Source organism: Euprymna scolopes, chromosome 26 (genome assembly GCF_053919585.1).
Source record: "Euprymna scolopes isolate OS-2025 chromosome 26, ASM5391958v1, whole genome shotgun sequence".
NCBI classification, from domain to species: Eukaryota; Metazoa; Mollusca; class Cephalopoda; order Sepiida; family Sepiolidae; genus Euprymna; species Euprymna scolopes.
The window spans coordinates 21769863-21793755 of NC_136507.1; the positions used below are offsets into that span (position 1 = coordinate 21769863).

Below are 23893 nucleotides of genomic sequence, written 5' to 3' on the forward strand. Positions count from 1 at the left end.
ATCCACACATGATCTCAGATAAATACTCGTGAATAAACACGAGTACCTGAGTTTTCTACCAGGTAACTGGGATCTTATGTCTAGGAAGTAACGAGACATTAAGTTAATTCTTAAATGCGTCAAAGAATCTCCATTAACAAACGTTCTCGGTTGATCGATCTGTCAAACCAAAGATTTAAATAGTAGCTAAATGCACAGATATGAATGGAATCGACGCGGAGGAAGTAGGCATAAGTTTAGGATATTCATCCACGCATCGGTATTAGATGCGATGGCCGTCTTTATGACCGTCTGTCCGGTTTAGGTTCAGAATCGAATTTAAGGCTCTTCTGTAGAAAAGTCCCGCCACGGTAACAAAAGATGTTTGCCAAAAATAAACGAAATACCCCCGCCAATCATGCACCATGCGCAAACACACCATTGTCCTGCTTTTATTCGTACTGTTTAAACATGTTTCTGGGCATGGTTTGCTTTGGTTTGTGTTATTTAATATTAATCACCTATGCGTCAGTTAATGTCCAATAATGTTGTAAAATATAATTCTATAGGTAGGATAAGCTATATATCAAGAAAAGTGAAAATGTATGTGTAAGGACATTTCTCAACCTATATACTCAACGAATTTGTGATCTACAAACTTCAAATTTGGTATATAGCATATTCAGACATGTGCAAAAGTTTTAATCGGTTTTCTTCTGGAATAAAAGATGCGGATAAGTGATTAAAATTTTCAAGGAAGGACATTGGGTTTTTACCTCTTTGTCGCCTATCGCACGAGGTCTGTAAATTTTGTTTAAAGATCATGGCAAGCTGGTCTAATGGTTATCGTAGTTGACTCACTGCTTATAGGTTTTGGTTTCGATCTCAGCTGGAGCATTTTTTTTTTTTTTTACAAGAAGCGAACTGTTTAGAAAAATACATAATATTCGCATACATGTCTCAGTTTATTTCCGCTTTTTCACTTCGTTTCTTTTTAAGGAATTTATCGTCACGTTTAATACCGGGCAACACCGGGTACATCTTCTAATAACTTATTTTCATAGGACACATTGATTTTGGAATACCTTGCTATTCGAATATATTACTGGTAGAATACTTTCCATTTCGAGTATATGGCTCTTGGAATATGTTCCTAGAATATGTTGTTCTCGGAAAAGATTGCTTTTAGAAAATCTTGCTTTTTGAAAACATCGCTGTTAGAATACATTTCTCTTGGAAATCATTGCTCTTCGAATACACTGCCCATAGAATTCGGTCCTGGATATGACCTTGAACTATATCCGATAGTAAGGCCCCAGCTTGCGGGCTTTGGAGAGTGTAGGTCCACCCTTTAATTAGCATTGCTCCCATGTCCATTAACCCAGAGTGGTAGTACATGCTAGGGACCCAACTATGGGTTAAATAGAAACCGACTTGGAAAAAAACAAAAACAAATATACTCTATTAAAAAATTGTTCTTCAAAATCTTTGGATTCGGCATTAAATAACCTGAAATATGTTGATAAGCAGTAAAACAAAAACAACCAACCAAAAAAAAAAAAAAAAAAAAGCCAATAGAATAAATTGTTCTTAGCATAAATTGTTTGAATAATACCTTGCTCTTGGTATACTTTGCTGCTAGAATACTTTGCTTTTAAAATGCTTTTCTCTTGGAAAATATTGCTCCTAGAATACATTTCTTTAGAATATTTTGCTCTTAAAATACGTTGTTCTTCACAAATACTATTCTCAGAAATATTTCTCGTTAAAATCTATGCTACTATAAAACATTACTCTTTGCGAATACCCACACGGAAACTGGGCAAAATTTCTTAAATCGTCCCGCAAGCCACAAACCTATATAAGTAGTTTTGCGTAGGTTAAGGTTGGGTTCGTGTTGAGTTTAGTATTATGCTTATAAAAGACTGTAAAATAAACGCCACTTTGTGGACGCATCGCTGTCTGAAAAACTATTTGTGTATTTTTATTGAAGATGAACGATATTTTGAAGCAACTAGTCAATCGCATTAATTGTTTCTATTTCTTTAACTGAATAATTATTTCTTTTTTCTTTTTAATAAACATTCATTTTGACTGTTTTGAAAAGAGGAAGGAGTATCCGCCATGTTAGCAATATTTCCCTACAAAACTTCCGAATTCTAATCGCTAAATGCATTTTAAAAAGGCAGTATTCTTCGTAAGTACGTAATACTTAAAATTTTGAATAGCCCTGTCAAAAATAAAAATAAATTCCCCGAAACGCAGACAAAATGCTGGTTGTAACAAAATATATTTTATTCTCTCCCTCCGAAATCCATTTATTTTATTGTATATTTGCATAAAGAGTCCGTTTCCTATATATTTTTTACTTCCACTTAAATTCAGACGAAAAGCTCTCCAACGCTCCGCGATACATTCTACTTTAGAGTTTATTGTACATTTTGTATAATCTAAACCTTAATTTTGTCTAATCTTAGCCATATATATAGAGGACTGTTGACGTATCACACAAAAGTTACGCAAAAGTACGTGAGAGCATTTTTATTACGTCCTTGCAAAAATGCATATTCGTAACATGCATGATTGTAAAATGCATATTTGTAACAGTGTACGATAATCAGGTTGACACGCTGGTTTCCGTTAGTAATGAAGCAACGTTGAGACTGGCCAGTATTAAAATGGGTGAATATTTCAAAAGAAAATTCGCGCAAGAAGAAACTATTCCAAACGAGATATACCGGTTTCATTCGGAATAATGAAGTTTCAGAAAAAAAAAAAGCGATTCAAACGTAACCGGTAAATCTTTCGTTTTTGATGATTTCTTCTTGTACTCATCTTTTACTTTTGTGTTTCTCATTTTTGTCTATACGGCATGTCATTATATATATATATATATATATATATATATATATATGTGTGTGTGTGTGTGTGTGCGCACGCGCATATATATGCACATAGTCTGTTTATTATGCAAACATTATTAGTTACATATGTGCATATGTTTCAGTGGAGGCCCAATTCACACCAAAAAATAATCGATATTTAAATGGGTGTCAAGATTACATTGGTTTTTATCAGATATTTGAGTGCGATCTACATTCCTGTGCCTCCACTGAAACATGTATGCACATATGTAACCAATCATGTTTGTATAATAAACAGACATATATACCAGCTCTGTCCGGAATTGAGCACTCTTTAATAATCACGCGAGTTTCACTGAACCTATATCTAGCAAACCAATCGATACAACTGGTAAATATATATATATGTGTGTGTGTGTGCGCGCGCGCTCACGTGTGTTCTCTCTCTCTCTCTCTCTCTCTCTCTCTCTCTCTCTCTCTGTTTCCTTTGCTTTCTTCCTCCGTCGCATAAATATATAGAGAAATATCTAGAATAGTTTCTATTGCTGATTTTGATGTAGTTTCCTGCCCTCAAACCTAATTAAAAATCGATTCTCTCAGTCCCGATCTTGAACACCTGTAAAAACACACGGAGATTGCCCGAGAACCCCTCATATAATAAAGCCAACATCGATTTTTATTCACTAATGCAGATCTACTTTAAACACCTGTAAAATGTTCTGTTTTCTCGCTTAATTTTGGTTTTCAGTTTTCTTTTCTTTTGGTTTTGGTGGGGGCGAGGCATCCTACAGGATGCCAGGTATTTTCTTGCTATTTTAGACACTCCAACCGAGAGTCTATTTACAAGTGCATTCCCCAATACACGTTCAGCCAATCGCACTGCTTTCCAAAAACAGTACCAAGGTGAGTATATTTGACCGATTAACTTATGCAGAAAACTTTTTTTTTCTGTCCCAATTTGGCAGATCTATCACAAAAGCTAGTTTTAACGTCGGTAATATCTAGCTCCTTAAAAAGGGACACATGCGTGTGTGGAATCTCGAAGGAGGCTAATGGAACGTTGAACGTGGTGAATGTGGGATTCTTGATAATTTTCTTGTGTGGATGATTGGGTTCGCCATTTCCGTAATTATATTTCGCTTTTAAGGTTCGATTAAGGTTGTCTTTAAAATTATTATTATCGGTTAAAAGAGTATTTTGTTTTGAAGTAATTCTACTTTCTCTCTTGCTTGTTTTTTCAAATTTAAATTTTTATTTTTTCACTTGGAGGTTACAGCTTATCACGGTCAACGCAACCATAGGATCATACTTAATGAGTGTTAGATAGAGGATGCGTAGGGCTACGACAAGAGACTATTCTTTTCGTTATTTTGACTCTCGGGTATATATCAGTCAATATCTTATATGTTTTTAGATAAAGTGATGTGGTTCTCGATTTATTAACTGTGCCTTGCTGTGTCGGATATATACTCGAGAGCCAAAACAAGGATAAGGTATTATCTTGTCATAGCCCTAATGATGAGACAAGACTAGGATGATCAGTAATGGTGGAACTGGGGTAAAGTTTAATTATATAAGTGATCAGCAAGAATTTATTTACATCAGACTTGAAACCGACCATTAGACTCGAAAACAACCATGTTTTAGTCAGCTTGGAAGCAGAAGCACGGATTGTGTTCACAGACGGACAGCCTATAAATGAAACTTTGCTCATGGAATTTATGTTTAGTTTTAGGTGCTGATGATTTTGGTGACAGTGGTAGTAGCTAGATGAGCGTTTTATTGCGAATGCTTTACATAGAGAAAACCATAGATTAAAGCTCAGTCGAACACATGCCGCGAAATCGTGATAGAGCAGAGATAGGCTTGTAACGTCTCTTCTGTGAGAAAGAGAGTAGGGTGACGAAAAAAGCTTCGCCCACTAGATTTCGAAGACGATTTGTATCCTGTCAAGGTAGGAAAGCGTACTCTAAGCAGCTCTTCCCCAGATATTACAATAGTCCTCTTTCTTAGGACATATTTTGGGCCCGGTAAAAAGATTGTGTCAAGAGTGAAATACATTCTGGTGCGGTAGAATGATCCAACTACTTTTCGAGCGATTTCATCAACGGATCTGATGTAAGTCCTTGTGTTGCGTTACCATATTTCATTCTTTTTAGCTTCTTACATCAAATGGTTTCATGTCTTGTTTAAAGCGAGTTCTATTAAAAAAAAAAGTAACAAGTAAGAATGTTTGATACTCATATAATATATGAAAAGAAAACGTTTTTTTTTTTTTTAAATTTTATAACTAAAAGAAACATAATGGAGTTCAAACCGAAGCTATTAGGCAAATAATTCGCCGTAAGCAATTACTGCTAAAAACAAAAAATAATAAAAAAAAAATAAATAAAATCCCGCTCTCCGGTGTGCGCATGCGCTAATTTTATGAAAATATCAGCAGCAACGATAGTTTCTCGGAAAACTACGGGGTATTTTGAACTGTTTCTCCACCTCCTACGCGCGGACTTTCTAAAAACATAAGACACACGCAAACAAATGCGCTGAGCACTATCAATAACTGCTAACACCCATAAGGGAGTACATATATACTCTTTCATTCTGTTAGTGTCGTTTTCCTCGCTGGTTCGAAGGTGTAGAAGCTTCGGTAGAAATACCACACTAGAGTTCGTTCTCAACAGTTAGTCCGACATGGTCTGTTACCTGGTGGGCTGAGGTATGGTCGTGGGTATTACGTAGGAGTATCACTCTCCTAGGCTATTTGGACGGGGTAAGTTAATTACATGCTGTCTGAGGCGTCCTGAACGATGAATGCCGATGGGGTTGCCCAGGCATTTTTTTTTTTTTTTTTGCTAGGAACGCTGAGTTGACTCTTCTCAGCTCTCGAGGTTGTGTTACGATTCGGGCGATGGGAGGGAAGTAAATATCTACAGTCGGTAACACTTCATAGGTTGAGCTATCCAGTAAGTGTAATCGGCATTTCCATTACATACAACGTAAAGCAATCTGCAATTGAATAAAGCACTATTCGCAACTGTTATTATTATAGAAGATTTATTTCCCTTGTATCTTACACTGATGGCTTGACAGATTTTATATATATATATATATATATGGTCCCATCGTTGTACTTTTTCTAGATGTAAATCCACTTAAATTCCGATGCTTATTGTAAAGTGCTCTATGACAAGCAGTGCATAATTATAGCATGTTATTTGTATAAAGATTATTACCTACATATAGAAATTTAGTTTGGTTTTAAAAGATAAGGCCTGATGCAACTCTCTTCCTCAATAAGGTGCAGCAAAAACGTGCATGCACATATGTAGTCAATACTGTTAGTATATAGGAGAGAACTTGAATACATACTAGACACTGTCCTCGGGTGTCTAAGGTCTCTCTGTACAGGGGTTTGTCAGAACAACCTGGCATGAGGATACTTTTTCCATAGAAGTAAATCCTGACCAAATATTCAAAATCACATTTTGTATTCGCTGCCCAAGATCTCCTCACTATGGCTAACTCACATTAGCTTTTAGGAGGAATGGTGCACCTTCTCCAAGTGATGTTACCTCAAGTAATGGCATCGAAGCTGGATACTCCACCAGACTAGATAAATTCTTGTCCTGGAATCCAGTAAGACCAAGAGACCAAAATAAAAGATATACTACAACATATAAAACTGGTTAATTGGGGAGAGGGAAATTATGTTCTGAACTTCTTTACTAACTCAATGTTTGAGAGATAAAGAACTTAAATGGAAGATTCGAATATCTATGTATCTCATATGTAGTGTTAACCCCAAGTTGTGGGCCCCTTGATTTCTGAGAACTTCGACTGAAGTAAAATAATAAAAAAAAAATTAGTATAAACAAACATACTCTGTGTGTGTGTGTGTGTGTGTGTGTGTGTGTGTGTGTGTGTGTGTGTGTGAAAATTAGGCGAGAGAGAACATAACATATTTATTTGCGTATTTGGCCATTTCTCAAAATAAACATGGAACCAGATATAGCTTTCATACACCCTCTTTCTTTCAGGTATCTTTGGTAAAATTTAGTCTACCATATATATATATGGAGAGAGAGAGAGAGAGAGAGAGAGATTGCTCATCCTTTTGAAACTGATTCATAATTTACAATTATTAATCTTCATAAAGTAACAAAAAAAATCCCACTACCTATGTGAAACACTCTATAATCACATTGACTATTGTATACCCATTAACCCTTATCCTCGAGTTGCCTCCGGGCCTTGATAAGTGGTGATTGCTATGTAAAAAAAAAAAAAAAAATTAAGTTCTAGGATAAATATACCTATTGAGTTTATATATCTACAGGACTTTCTTTTAAACTATTAATACATTATAATAAACTTCGCTCTTTAGACTGCCGGTCAATGCCCCTCTATAAAATATCATATATATATATATATATATATATGTGTGTGTGTGTGTGTATAAGTGAGAGAGAAAGAGAGAGAGAGAGAGACAGACAGACAGACGAAGGAAAAGGGGGAAGGTAGAAACACAGTAGAGGGAGAGAAATAAAATGGAGAGAGGAGACACATGTGAATAGTGAGAGATAGTTGATTTGAAAATGAAAGAAAGGAATATGGCTTCTTCCTGGTTGTTATATCATTCTAAAATATGGCCGAACCCAGATTCCATACAAATGCCGTGTTTCATTTGTTCACGCCTCTTTATTACGTTTGAATCAAAACCAGCATCAATAACTCCGCTTTCTATATAGAAGCAGTGCACGAATTGCCCGAGGGGCCCTATTTCGTAAAGTAGTGTCGATTGGACTAGTTTGGTTATATATATAAAAAAAAAGTGCTACCCACACCCTTTTCGGATGTAGAGCGGTTGTAGTTTTATTTTCTTAACATTCGAAAATAATTCGATCTTCTATTTAATTCTATTTTGTTCTCGCGGGGATGAAAGTAAAAAAAAAAAAAAAAAAAAAAATACGTTGTTTATTTTGTTCACGTGCAAAGCTGCAAACGTGTTTACGTTGGGTTCTCAATCTAAAGCAAATCAGAGTAAAGATTCCTGTTGCATGTCAGATCGATATATTTTGACAACATGGATGTAGCAGAAACTGCCGACTACTACGCCTTCTTCGGATACCTCCACCATCATCGCGCTCTTAACGGTTCTTTGTTTGCGTGTTCCGTAACAACTTACTTTTAATGTACCTATTTACTATGCTTCCCCACGGGACTGAGTTAGACTCCAGGGTCGTTTTTTAACGTGGAGAAAAGATACAAAAATAAAAAAAATTGTCTCAGTCGTGAAGGATTTCGCATCCACCGAAAGAGAACAAGAAATAGAAGTGCAGCAATCTGAAGAACAGATATTACACTTTGATCTTTTCGCCAAATTTAATCGTCATTTTTCCCCTCCCTTTAAGACAGTTCGTCGAGTAAAAAGAAAAAAAAAAAAAGAAGACATATGGAACTCGTCAAATTCCAAGAATATAGCTAATAAATAGGGCGTTTTATAAAAATCGCGACCACGGAAGAACGCGAAAAAAAAGAAAAAAAAAAAAGAAGATATATTTAGCCATTAAAAATAGATTTAGTACTTCTGCAGTTTAAATCCCGTTTTTCCGTGAATCTCGTTCGGCAACGCCCGGCGAACGACAAAAACCGCCAGATTATACCGAGTGAACAAAAAAAAAAGACGCTAACGAGCAGACGGCCTCCCCATGTTAAGAACGGCTTTCGGAATAAACACCCCCCCCCAACCTCGGAAGCCGTTGGGAGGTTGGGGGTGTTTATTCCGAAAGCCGTTCTTTGCATGGGTAGGATGAGGGTGTTTATACTACGCTGGGTTAAGTCGTAAAAAAAAAAAAAAACATTTTAACGGCCGTTTAAATTAGACCCACAAAAAAAGTAGATGATACTTTTTAGGGTTTAAACAACGATGGGTTACGTCGTAAAAAAAAAAAAATACCAAAATAACTTCATACACACACAAAACAAAAAAACTAATTTAAAGAAATTAAACTTTTATAGCTAATAAAAACAAAAACAGAAAAAAAAACAGTTGCCAATAAAAAATAAAAAAGTAAAATTTATGAATTCATTACAGTAGGTGGTTTTTATTAGTTTCGTTCTTTTTTTTTTTCGGTTTTTTTTTTTAATTGATTTCCGTTGGCTCGGTATAATCCGGTGGTTTTCGTCTTTCGCCGAGCATTGCCGAGTGAGACTCTCGAAAAAAAAAAAAAAAAAAAAAACGAGATTTAAACTGCAGAAGTACCATGGATTTGTAAAGTTGTTGCCGTTATACATTACTAAATGAGGAATGGTGTCCATTATAAATGGAAGTAAAAAAACTTTCGGGCAACGCCGGTTATGAAGTGGTAGTTATTAATATACGTAGGTTATACTAGGACGAAAATGGTTTATACCGAAAAAGAATTTATCCATTTTCTTTTTTAATTTTTTCATAACGACTGGATTTCTGTAAAAAAAAAAAAAAAAAAAAATTGAATGGATGGAGCTGAGTCGTAATAAATGGCAAAATTAGTTCTTGTTTGTACAACGAACATGTGTTTTTATTCTTTTAAAAAGTTCACAAGACGTTTTTTAAACGTTCCACTCAAAATATACATACCAACATTTTGACCAATGGCAATACGTCGATTTCAGAACGTGATTATCTCCATCTACCCAGTTATATAAACTTGAAATTTTGTCCGTTTGTCTGTCCGTCAGTCACACTTTTTAAAACCTACTAAAAACATTACACTATTTGTCTCGTTTCGAAATATCAGACGGCTTAACAACTTTTAGTCACGGAGAATATTGTATTAATAACAAACTAGCGAGACCAGTGGAAATTCCACAGCGGACACTTTCCTTTGTAATATATTGATTTTGGCATTCTTTGAATGTTCAGCGTAAATGGGCACGCCCTGATATTATTGTAGCTCTTTTGTTAAAACTGCAAAAGTATTTATCTAAACTAGCAGGGACGCCCAGCGTAGCCCGGTAGTAAAATACGCTTAAATATGTTTGCATATATTATTATAGAGTCAATTCGATGCTTATATACCATACAGTTATGATTTCAAAAATAAAATAAAAGTATATCAATATGACTTGGGTGCATCAGCTTGAATCGAAACCGAAACCAAAACCAAAACTTATGAAGTTTATATATATATATATATATATATATATATATATATATACACATACACACACACACACACACACAGACACTCCACTTGCCACTGGTATTTAATAACGTCAATTCCGAAGAGGTGTGGTTGGAGATAGCGCACCTCCTCTTGCCATAAAAGATTCACGCGCATGCACCTCTACGGTGGGTATTCATAGTCCGTCAAGACTGAAGGACCCTTTATCTTACCTAGACCCAAATATTGTGAGAAGGGCATTGAAGATGAAGGCAGTAACACGAATAAACTGTATAATACAACTGAAGTAATGTAAGTTAATTATAAATAACACGGTACATAATAACAAATGGAAACTGGCTTGTTAAATTCAAAGTTTGTTTTCTTAACCTAAGTGCTATCTAGGTTGAACTTTTAAATCCAGAAGGCGTTACTTTAATGCCTTACACAGGTGTTTGCTGTGTTTTTTTCTTCTTTCAAAGTGTAACAGCGATTCCATTCGTTGTGTTCTGAGGGAATCAACTTAATATTAATTATTAATTCTTTGAGTTCCTCGCTTTCCATCATATTTATAAAATTGTAAGCAAAGAGAATAAAGTAAAAAGAAAAGAAAACAATCGTTAAAATAGTGATCGTTGCGAAGCACGTCTCATCGTTAAGAAAGTGAAAAGGAAATGGAAACACGGCTTTTATTATTTACGATCGATAACGCATTCATATGAAAAAAAAAACGCGCATTACATCAGTTCGTGAAAGCCTTATCAAATTCTATGAATCGTCCGACTCCACTTGCTTGCATCTTGTCTATCAAAAACATTGGTGTCATGGAAACCAGCTTTTCTATATCTATCATATATATAAAAGTGAACGTGTGTGTGTGTGTGTGTGTGTGTGTGCGCGCGTATGTCTGTGTACATTTCCCTACGCAATCCCTTTTTTCTTTTCTTTTTTTTATACAGGCATCACCACATTATCAAGGCCAAGAGGCCACTCAAGGATAAGGGTTAAAGAGTGTACAGTAGAAATTGGACAATATAGTAATCATTAGTAATGAAAATTTGGTAAATTTGATAACTTATATGGAACGGCTCATCAAGAAATTATTTACGTTAGACTTGAACACAACCATATTGTAGTCAGCCGGAAAGCAGGAAAACGGAAGACAATTCCACAGGCGTGCAGTTCTAAGAAAGAAGGGTTGTTCATGGAATCTACGTTTAGGTTTGGGCACAGATAAAGAGTGGGGGGAATTATTGATAGTGTTTTCAGCTAGACAAGTGTTTCTTGTGAAAGTTAGGCGAGGGGTGGACCATAGACTGAAGCTCAGTCGACCACTTTCCATGAAAATAACGATACATCAGAGACAAACTCGCAACATCTCTTCTGTGAGATAGAGGTTACAGAGAAGAGAAAAGGACATCTCCTACAAGGCTACGAAGTCTATTTTGAACTCTATCAAGGCAGGACAAGTCCTTACTTGCAGCTCCTGCCCAGATCTGGCAACAGTATTCCATCCCGTCAATTTTGGGTCGGCAGACTCCAAATTTTATATACCGGGTACTGAGATTTCGGAAAATCTTTGTGATCGGTTTTCGGCCAGAAATTTGGCTGTTAAGGGGTCAAAGTTCAACGATTTGACCTTTCAGAACTCTACCAAACGTCTCCGACAATTTTGTGTCGAAACACGTGAAATTGTAGATATAGGTTCCTTGGACATGAATCTAACTAAATAACTTGATTTGAGCCCAAAACAATAAACGTTAAGGGGTCATAATAGGGGTCAAAGTTAAAAAAAAAATTGACCGCTTTTTTTTTGTTTTTGCTCAGCATACACCTCCAAACACCCAGGCTGAAACGCTAGTATCTATAAAACTGAGAATGCGTATGTGTGAGGACACGTAAAACTATTTACTTAACGAATATTTAATTTACAGGCATGGAATTTAGTATATAGGTTATTTAGACGCGTGGAAATTTTTTTACATAGGTTTTCATTCGGACGAAAGAGCTTCTTAAAGGGTCAGCTTTGAAAAATTGTTATGTGCGAGTTGTCGGATTTTTCTTTGTTTTCTAACTGTTTTATGATTGCGCATGCGTGAATGGTTCCGATTATAGATTCCTTATGTTAAATATAAGCCTGTTTGGAAACACTTTAAACAGCGTGTCATGCTGGCCGAATAGTTATCGTACTTGATACATATTTTTAGGTTTTGGTGTCGATCTCAGCTCGAATACTTTTTTTTTTTTTTTACTTACAAGAAGTGGACTGTTTAGAAAAAAAAACATGGTACTCGCATGTACATGTCTTAGTTTCTGTATGAATTAAAATATAATATCTATGCGTATTTTACGACTGGGCAACTCCGGGCTGCTTGCTAGTATTCAATAAAATTCACTCTCCTTTTCACAGTCTAACCATATTGAGTACACATAAACTTCAGTTAATTCGTTGTATTTGTTTTACGGCATATCAGCCCTTGCAGGTTATTTAATGCCGAATCCAGTTATTTTGAAGAAAAGTATTTTAATAGAATATATTTGTTGTTTTGTCACCAATAGCAATGGCCAGTGACTCCCTGTCTGAGAGTAAATCTTTCAAACTGCTTGGCCTAACGTTCACAGGAAACATGAGCTGGAACAATTATATTGAAAACATTGCCAGGGCCACTGTGAAAAAGGTAGGCTCTCTCTACCGTGCTAGAAAACTACTGACACCTGTACCTCTATAAGGCCACCATTCGCCCATGTATGGAGTATTGTTGTCACATTTGGGCCGGTGCATCTGCTACTAGTCTCTCGCTCCTAGACAAGGTTAAAAAAAGAGTCGCCAATCTGATAGGCGACTGAACTGGCATCTAATCTTCAGCATCTGTCCCATCGACGAAACGTTGCATCCCTCTGCTTGTTCTACAAATATTTGAATGGTGAATGCTCTGACGAACTGCAGACACTTGTGCCCCCACGACGTAGACACCCTCGACAAACCCGACAGGCAGCTAAATCCCACCCCCACACAGTAGAGATCCCTAGATGTAAAAGATCTTTCTACTCCAGTAGTTTCTTCCCCAGAACCGCTAGACTCTGGAATTCCATTCCAGGTTCCTGCTTCCTTGACTGTATTGACATGCAGAAGTTCAAGTGCAACGTGAGCCGACATCTTGCTGCCCAAATCCCTACATTATGCCCCAGTAGTTGCTGCCCCTGGTAGTAGCCCCCTACACCAAAGTGGCAATGTGCCTTGTTTGGGGTGAAAATGTAATAAAAAAAAAGAAAAAAAGTCTGTTTCTATTTAATTCATAGTTGGGACCCTAACAGATACTACCAGAGTGGACCTGGGAGCAATAGCAATTAAAGGCTGGTTCCACAAGTTCCAAAGCCATCAAGCTGCACTCTCACTATCGGATATAGTTTAAGGTAATATCCAGGACCTAATAAACTTCAGTCTTTGCTTAACTTGTAGACATAGTTTCAATCATGAAACTATTTTTGTAATGTTTTTGTTTCGGTTTCGATTCTAGCTGATGCCACTCAAATCATTTTTTTTTTTTTGCTACTTTTATTGATAAAAGAACAGAAGGATTTTTTTATTTTTTTTATTTTTGCTTCAGGGCGACAAATAGCAAATATCCATTGTTAATAAAAGTACAGCAATACATTCATAGAATTATTAGTATAGCTTCGGCATCAGAGAGACAGACACCATATCTTCATTATTAATAGAAGCCCAATGATACATTAATAAGATTAATAGTATACAGTTTTGACGCCAGAGAAACGAATACCAAATTCTATTAGTAATTGGTAGTGCTATGACAACAGCGTATTCTTATTATTGTTTTGACTCTCGAGTATATATCCGACACACTTGGACACAGTTAATCAACTGAGAACCACACCACTGTATATAAAAGCATAGAAGATATCAACGGATACACACTCGAGAGTCAAAACAATGAAAATAATATGCTGTTGTCCTATCCCTAGTGATTAGTAAGAAAAGGTACAGTAGTGGATGTAATAGTATAGCTTCGTTTCAGATCTATAGAAACCAAATCCCAATAATAATAACAACGTAATAGCAAAGTTACGCTTCCAGACTGGTAGTTCTCCTATTTCTATTCGTAAGAGATGAGCGTTATTGGCTTTGGTATAATTTCTCGTAAATCATTATTTATTGCTTGTTTTTAATTTAATCATTTCGACTATTATTCTCATCTTTTTATTTGCTGTTTTCACGACGAGATGAGCAGAATATTTCAAATATTAACAAAAATAATAAAAAAAAATATATACAATTTATTCATCTCCAAAACAATTCCGAAGTAATTCAATAATGTAACAACCGGTACAGACCCGACAATTGGAAGAAAAATGGATTTATAAGACTAAAAAGTCCAACCTTCATTGCTCTTTGGTGCCCGTGGTGAAGTGGGATATCTGCCATTCCAGTTGAGCTAGAGGTAGCGGTTTCGATCCCATCCAAAGGCGGTCAGAGGATTAGTTGACCAAACCGTGGTGAGATGACAACATGAATAGAAGGCAGTAATTGCTGTGGTAGTTGGAGCGTTTGACATTCCTATCGCGTCGCGGTTAACCTGACGAAGGCCAGAGGAATAATTGGCCGAAACGTCAAAATAATTAAATAATAAAAAAAATACAATTTACTCAAAATAATTCAATAATATTTATTGCTTGTTTTTAATCGTACCGTTTAAAGAGATCTTCCGTAACACTTCTGATAAAGCGGCAAGGAAGATGAAACGCAATAATAGAAACGTGCAGGAATGTTGAAGAATGAATTCTTCATGCAAATTCTTTGATTGCAAGAAAACAAGCAAACCATCGGAAAAAAAAAAGAATTCAAAATGGTAAACAAATCAGGAGTCGTTTTTGTTTTTCCAAGAATCGAGGTCACATCGATTTTTCGTTTTGTTTTGAAATTTCTAGCCTAAGAAACTATAATAAAAAAAAATTACTATCGATCATTCTCTTAACCTCCTAATCGATGTTAAAATGAAGCTGATTTTTTTTTAACTAGCAGAAAAATATGACGTTGCTCGGGATTAAGTGAGGCTAATTAGTATGTATAACAATTCCTTTGTTTTATTCCCCCCCCCCTGGCATGTGCTTCCTTTTCGCCCCCTCATGTTTTTTATCTTCCTCCCACGGTTTCTAGATGTGATACAAATCTCGGAAAGTGGAATTGACGTGTTGAGCCGCCCCTTTTAAGTAGTCAAATTTGACCCAACTTCCACCAACTTACACCGTTAACAATTATTACACTATCACCATACATTCATTAACCCTTATCCTCGAGTGGCTCTCAGGCTTTGATAAGTGGTGACTCCTTTGATAAAAAAGGCTCATTTTAAACGATTAGTTAAACACAAGTTCCGAATTTTATCCATTGTTCCTGTCAACGAAACATCACTATTCCTCAAAATTAGGGATAATGCCTGGGTTGGTTGGTTGGTTGTTTTTGTTTTACGGCATATCAACACTTTTCGGGTTATTAAATGGCGAATCGAAAGATTTTGAAGAAAATTTTTTTTAATAGAATATATTTGTTGTTTTCAAATCAGTTTCTATTTAACCCATAGTTGGGACCCTAACAGGTACTACCACTCCGGATCAGAGTGGACCTGGGAGCAATGGTAATTAAAGGGTGGCTCCACACTCCCCCAAAGCCCACAAGTTGGGGCCTCACCACTGGATATAGTTTAAGGTCATATCCAGGACCCCCATTGAGGGACTTTTACCCTCTGCAGGGGGGCAGTCGGCGTATTCTAATGCCCCACCGACAGGGCCGATAATGCCTGGGAGATTGGTAAAATGACAACAGAACAACATTACACAAGCCCTTAATATGGAGGAGATAATGATTGGGAAATTGGGTACTCATGCAGAGAGTGATCTGTGCTGAAATAATAGCGTTATTATTTAAAAAGCCATTCTTAACATGGGAAGGGGAGGGTGTTTTGTACATATTCTTTACTTTCACCTTACAATTGAATAATAAAAAAAAAACATATAAAACTTTAATTAAACGTGGAAATACAATTCAAAAAATAGCGCTTATCACTCTCTGCATTAGCACCGGAAATGGATACGATGAGAATGTAACAGATTGTACACTACCCCTCCAAAGGAGGGGACAGTGCATGGGAGATTGGTATCATAACGACAGGTACAGTATTACCTCATCAAAGAAGAGATAAAATCTGAGATAATAGCATGATGACAACACAAGGGGTACTACATTATGCCTTGAAAGGAGGAGACAATGCCTGGGAGATTGGTATGATGACAACAAAACAGGTACTATATTATCCTCCGCAACCCTTATCCTCGGGTGGTCTTTGGGCCTTGACATTGGTACCTCTTGTGTAAACAAAAAGACAAAAGATAATACACCACCCCCTCAAAAGGAGGAGGTGAATCTTGGGAGACTGGCATGATGAAAACAGAACAAATAATACACTACCTACTTAAAAAAAAGATAATGCTCGGGATATTACCTATATTACCTTTCTCACAAAGAAAAGTTGATGCCGTGGAGTTTGGTATGACGACAACAGAAGAGCACAGTACTTCCAAAAAAGAAGGAGGTAATTCTTGGGAGACTGATATGATGAAAAAGGGACATATAATACACTACCCCCCCCCGAAAAGGAGATGTTTATGCTTGGGAGACTGGTATGTTCACAACAGAACATTTGATAATACACCACCTCCCTCTAAAGGAAGAGATAATGCATGGGAAATTATTACAATGACAACAGAGCAGGTACTACACTACAACTCCTTTGAATTGCGTATTTAAAGCTAGTATATTTGTCGGTAATAGCATAGTAAACTATATTGAGCATTAAAACTATAGTACAATCATTCAATTAATAGAAGTAGTAGTATAATTTCGACTTCCGCCAGACATCCACCAAAACATTATTATTCATAGAACATTGTAGGAAAATGTAAATAAAGTTAAATACTTATGTATGTTAATAATAGCGTGGTTAAGTTTCTTTTACTTATAGTAAGGTACGTTGTGTTGTATATATACTAGTAATACACAACTTGTTGATTGTAACGTCCTTTTGAAAATGGCTCACGAATATAGAGGTGTTATAACTGCGCAATACGCTAATGTAGTTTTATACCGCCTTGTTTTTGTTTTCTTTTAGAAGAAAGAGCACGTGCGTGGAGTTTTTTTTTGCAGAAGTCTTTTTATATGTTGGTATCGTTTAGATAAAAAAAAAAAAAAAAACAAAACATGATACATGAAGATTCTACTTTGCAAGATAGAGGAAAAGAATTTGGTCGAATTCAGTTATTTGTTCCTATTTACAATGCCTCCCCACGGGACAGAGTAAGACACCAGGGTCGTTTTTTAACGCGGAGAAAAGGAACAAAAATAAAAATTGTCTCAGTCGTGAAGGATTTCTCCTCCACTGACAGAGAACAAGAAATTGAAGTGCAGCATCTGAAGAACAGATACTACACTTTGATCTTGTCCCAAAGGCCAGGGAATATTTATTTGCTCCCCCAGCGAGCAAATTAAGCACAAGGCCGATTTTTAAAGTGAGGAGTTAAGGGGAAATGGGGACCAGCTCCCCGGGGAGTAGGGGAGCTGGATAGTGACAATTGGTATGAAGGGTTTACTCTACATTGACCAAGGTTTTATCTGTGGGGTCGCCCCCACATAGGGTCTTTGCTTGCAGTATCTGTTCCGACAGATACTACACTTTGATCTTGTCCCGAAGTTTGTTACCCACACTGCCAATAGAAGATAATAGAAAGGAAATTCATTCCGAATCCAGTTCAGATGGCGGGAAAAGGGGATAAGGAGGATTGTTCTATACAGTGTCCAGAACGTTTCCTGTAAAAGTAGCATGTAATTTATAAAGATCAGGAAGATCTCGAGAAAAACATGTTTAAACTTTGAACGTAGTCGCGATTTCTCAATATATATATATATATATTGGCTGAGAAGTTTGGTAGAGTCTTCAAAGGTCAACCCTTTCAAATTTGACCTCTTAACGGCCAAATTTTTGCCCCAAAACTGATTACAAAGCTAGCTGCATGTCTGAATACTCTTTATGTCAAATTTAAAATGTTTAGACTAAAAATTGGCTGAATAGTTTGCTAGAGACCGAAAGGGTCTAATCTTTGGAACTTTGAGCCCTTGGTAGCCAAACTTTCGGAAAAAAAAAAACCGACTAAAAAGCTTGCCCTAAGTCTGAATATACTTTATGTAAAATTTCAAATATTTAGACCAAAAATTGGCTGAGGTGTCAATTTTTTTAAAGTTTGACCCCAATTTTGACCTTTTAATGTTTATTGTTTTGGGCTTAAATCATGTTAAATGGTTTGATCCATGTCCAAGGAACCTATATCTAAAATTCCACGTGTTTAGACCCAAATTTATCGGAGGAGTTTGGTAGAGTTCTCAAAGGTCAAATCGTTGAACTTTGACCCCTTAACAGCCAAATTTCTGGACGAAAACCGATCACAAAGATTTTCCCAAATGTCAGTACCGTGTATATCAAATTTCGAGTCTGCAGACTTAAAATTGACAGAGTTGTTGCGTAGAGAAATGTACACATAGACACGTTCACTTTTATAAAGATATTGAGACACACACACACACACACACATATACAGACACACAACATATGAATATTACCAAAGGCAAGTTAAATAACTCTTCTACTTTGCTGGATAAGTTGTTTTCGTGTGTTTATACTTGTTTTAAGGATAGTGTCCCGAAACATGTATGTCTGTAGATTACTGTATATCTATAATATAAAGCTGAACGTCTGTGTGTGTGTCTGGTCACGAATAGGCTCCTATATGGTTGACTATTATAGAAAACTGATCACATATAATGATAGAATATGTATCGAGACACAGGAATGGGTATGTTTAATCTGGCATAATGATGATTCATCAAAATTGTGGGGGGCTGCGTACGCGCCTGGTCCACAAAGTATGGAAATAAAAAATTAAAAAATTAAAGAAAAACGTTTTCAAGTGTTTTTGATATAGATGTACATAATGGCACTTTGTTAAGTATGTTTTAACTTAAATAGAGATGGTATAATAAAATTGTGGGGTCTGCGTTCGCGCCTGGCCTCCATAGAATGGAAATAGGCACAAACTTTAATAAAGACTTTTCATATCTATCTGCGTAAGTATACTTTGAGAATTATGTTTCAGTTTGAAGAAATATGGTATGATAAAATTACGGGGTGTTCGTTCGCGCCTGACCTCCATAGAATGGAAATATGTCAAAAAGTTTAACAAGGTTTTTTAATATAGATCCACAGAATATTGTGATACGTGTTTCAGTGTGAACAGGTATGGTATAATAAATTATGGGGTTTATCTATTTTATTTTTACTTTCATCATATTTTGCTTTGGTTTTGATACCCCCAAATTCGAAGCTATCTCTTTACAACCCTTCGTTTTCATAACCTATCATACTTTCATAAATCAGAGTCCATTTTCTGTAGGCTGTTTTTGAACCCAGTCAACGACGGGTACTTTTGCTAGTATATATATATATATATATATATATATATATATATATATATATATATATATATTGTTGGCTTAAAGACATGTTTAGAAACTTCCTCGTTAATTTCTTTTAGAATGAGTAAATGTATAGCTATTTTGATAGAAATAAGCATTAAACATTTTTATGGTAATTTTGATGGCCAACCCATAAGTTCGTTGGTGCTTGTTAAGATTGTCGACAAACTGATTTTAAAAGATATGTCGTTTTAAGCAAAAACAATATTACGTGCTTAATTGTTATTTCGAAAATAGTAATATATCCAAAACTTATGACAATTCATCGAATAGAAAGTTATTTATAGTTAAAAGTAACTTTTACGGAAAATTAGATATAATTGCATTATAGTTGTTAAAAGTAGACAAATACACACGGGGGACATAACTCGGAACGGATATTTTGGATTACTTGTTCATGGCTGCAATATTTGTTGTCTATATCAATAGACTTATTTTACTAAAAAACACAATAGCTGTTGTTCTACTTCATAAAAATTCCCAATATTTGGATATATTACTATTTTCGACATGTCAATTAAGTACGTACTATTATTTTTTTCCGGCCAATCAGAACAACTCCCTTGATTAAGGTGTCACGTGTCCACTGTGCTGTAAAAATGGATTGTTGGTTGGTTATTTTACGGCATATCAACTCTTTTCATGTTATTTAATGCCGAATCCGGTGATTTTGAAGAACATTTTTTTAATAGAATATATTTGTTTTTTGCAAGTCAGTTTCTATTCAACCCATAGTTGGGACCCTAACAGGTACTACCACTCCGGGTCAGAGTGGACCTGGGAGCAATGGCAATTAAAGGGTGGCTCCACACTCCCCAGAGTCCGCAAGCTGGGGCCTCACCATCAGATATAATTTAAGGTCATATCCAGGACCCCCATTGAGGGACTTTTACCCTCTGCAGGGGGGCAGTCGGCGTATTCTAATGCCCCACCGACGGGGCCATAAAAATGGATTGTATTACTATACACATAGATTGGAACAAGTTGTCAAAGAAACAAATATATAACAAATAAATGTTATCAAAGGCAAGATAAGTTATTTTTCTACCCAACTGGATAATTTTTAGTGTTTTTATTTAATGTAACATGTTTATTCAGCTCGAAAAACATACACTGATTACCGATGTATTGGAAAATTTGAAATGGCGCCGGACTCTCTATTGAAGACGGTAAGTTTGAGAAAATGAGTTAAAATAAATAAAAAAATATACCAAATACTGTTAGGAACTCTCAATATTTGTTACCGTGACACAGGCTAACATATATTCGGTGGAGTTTTAACAGTATTTAGTCTAGATTTTTTTTATTTTTAACTTATTTTTCCAAACTTACCTTGTTCAACGGAGAGTCCGGCGCCATTTTAAATTTTCCAATACATCGGTAAACACTATTTTTTCGAGCTGAATAAACATGTTACATTAAATAAAAACACTACAAAAATTATCCAGTTAGGTAGAAAAGTAAGTTATCTTGCCTTTGATAACATTAATTTGTTGTCAAAAACAAATATATAACAGTTTCGAATCTATGTGTATACAAACCCATAAAAATGTATAATGAAAAACGAAAATAAATTGTAATAATTCAAACTGTAATAATTTATTAAAGAAAAAAAATAAGGAAGAACGACCGCAAAGTGAGGTATCAGTTTAATAGAACGTTATAATTGAAAAGTGATCCCCCCCGCCCACGTTGAAAGTCATTAAATAAACTTAAAAAAAAAAAGTCCTGCTGACATGAAATTTAAGTCTGTTATCGACGATAATTCGAAAAAAAAAAGCAACAACAAAAACGTGACAAGGAATTAATTTTACGGCAGGGGGTGGGGCAAGCTCACTCAGGTTCGAAGGGGGAAAACTCGTTTAGGTCCTCCCCCTCCCATTCTATTCAGCCTCGTCGGGGAAACCCTTTACATTGTTGACTAGAAAGTATTTTCTTACTGGAATAGAATTTTGAAGGGAAACAGAACTCGAATGCCTATACGAAACCATCCTCAAGAGTCTAAGCTCTATTTATACGGATGTTTGGGGGCTTCTGCAGAATTGGGACGAGATTATGTAGTCGATAAATGAACTTTTCAGATAAAAATGACTTTAACTGATTTTTTTTTTTGCCAATTCTAATAATTTACAATGATAGGTTCCAAATTATGCAGTCGAAATTACCTGAATATTACAGAATTATTAAACAAAACAACTTTAATCGTGTTTGCAGGCGAAAAATTGCCGCCATCTTGTTTAAACCAAAACAGAAAATTGCTTCCCTTTTGAACTCGTCTGTGTCTTACGATCGTTTTCATCAAATTCTATTGTTCATTTTCTTAAATAATTTTCGACCTTATCGATTTTCGTAATTTTTGGATATAACCATTATAAAAATGCGAGGGGGCTAGTGCAGAGAGTGATCAGCGCTATTTTTCAAATCGTATTTCCAAGTTTAATTAAAGTTTTATGATATGGTTTTTTTATTCAATTGTAAGGTTGAAGTATACAATAGGCAAAAAGCACCCTCCCCCTCCCCATGTTAAGAATGGCTTTTTAAATAATAACGTTATTATTTACATCCGGATCACTCTCTGCACTAGTACCATACGAGGAATACGTAGATACCATTGTTTTCATGTGAAATTCAGTATTACGATTTCCGAAATTTCGTCTCAATAGTGTAGAAGCGCCGATGTTTGTCATAACAACCTGGTATGAGGATATCTTCCTCTACAGTTAAACTTTGGCTAAATATTCTAAATAACACAATATTAAAATCCTAGCTAAGATTATTTCGGTATAGCTACCCAAGACTGGCTTGCAAGAGGAATACTGCACCTTTTCCAAATGATCTTAGCTGTAGTAAGAACACGAAGCTTGGTACTCCATCAGACTAGATGAATTCTTGTTTTAGAATCCAGTAAGACCTAGTTACCTAAAGAAAGTTATCCAATAACGTAGTTAATTTTTTAATAAGTGAGAAGAAGATTATTAGACGCTTCTACACTATTAGGACGAAATTTCGGAAATCGTAATACTGAGTTTCACCTGAAAACAATGGTATCTACGTATTCCTCGTATTTTTAAGATGGTTATATCCAAAAATTACGAAAACCGATTAGTTATTAAAGAAAATTTAAAAAAAAATGACGAAAACGATCGTAAGGCACCGGGGAGTGGGGAGTTCAAAAGGGAAGTACTTTTTCTGTTTTGGTCTAAACAAGATGGCGGCAATGTTTCAACTGCCAACACGATTAAAATTGTTTTGTTTAATAATCCAGTCATATTCAGGTAATTTCGACTGCATAAATTGTAAGCTACCGTTGCAACTTATTAGGATTGACAAAAAAAAAAAAAAAAAAAAAATCAGTTGAAACCATTTTTATCTGAAACCTCGTCCCAATAGTGTAGAAGTTATTTCTAACTTCTTTGTTAAGTAAACGTTTGATAATAATAAAAAAAAAAACTAATGGAATATTTGAATACTATGTATAAATATAATATAAAGATCAAGTTTAGCGCTCAGACAGGGGATCTTTAATTTCTGAGAACTTCGACTGAAGTAAAAAAAAAAAAAATATGATAATAATCTTTTAATTTATTTCAAGCGATTGTGACAATATGAATTCCTACACGCGCCCCTGTTGTATCAGAGAGCATCTTATTCTTTTATCGGTGATCTTATAAGGAACGCCGGTAATTATTATTCAATACTTACCTCAGAATGTCGACATGATTAAGTTTCTTTTCCTTTTAGAGAGAAATCGCTTTAAACGGTATTCCAACGGTTTTTTTTTTTTTTTTTTTTTTAAGAAACACTTGAGGAACGAGATTAAAATTTCCAGTGAAAAGTGTTTAGTCGGACCAGCGCTAGCGAAAGCGTCGACCAGCTGTGTATGAAAACGACGTGAAATGGGAGGGATAGGCAGCGAAAACAGAGGAAGGCGAGGGAGGAGGGAAAGGTGGGGGAAAAAGCAGGGGGATGGGGAGAAAGTGCGGGGAGAGTGAAAATAAAGGAGCGTAAAGAGAGTGTGAGAATAGGAAGCAGACAGAGAGAGAGAGAGAGAGAAAGAGGAACGAGAAAGAGGGAAAGAAAGAAAGAAAGAAAGAGAGAGAGAGAGAGAGAGAGAGAAAGATTAAAAGTGAAAGGAGGGAGTGTTTCATTTGTCTAAAGAAATTTGTGGGTGATTGTTTATGCTACTAGTGGCAGTCGCAGTTATTGCGAGATGAAAAAGCACACACACATGTAAGTTTATATATATATATATATATATATATATATATATATATATATATATATATATATATATATATATATAGTGT

The 23893-nt window shown here is 35.7% G+C and overlaps 1 protein-coding gene across 3 annotated transcripts in view; it reads right to left on the reverse strand.

Moving 5' to 3' along the window:
- LOC145247948 (uncharacterized) overlaps positions 1-23893 on the reverse strand; it is a 173034-nt gene that overhangs the window by 92534 nt on the left and 56607 nt on the right. Inside the window, exon 1 of one of the 3 annotated variants that reach the window (XM_080109592.1) lies at positions 23289-23744. The exons of 1 other annotated variant lie outside the window; for it this stretch is intronic. The gene's annotated coding sequence lies outside the window, so the exon portion shown is untranslated. Of the gene's footprint in view, positions 1-14387; positions 14620-23288; positions 23745-23893 lie in introns of those variants that run through there. One more of the 3 variants, XM_080109595.1, reaches the window with a different exon arrangement.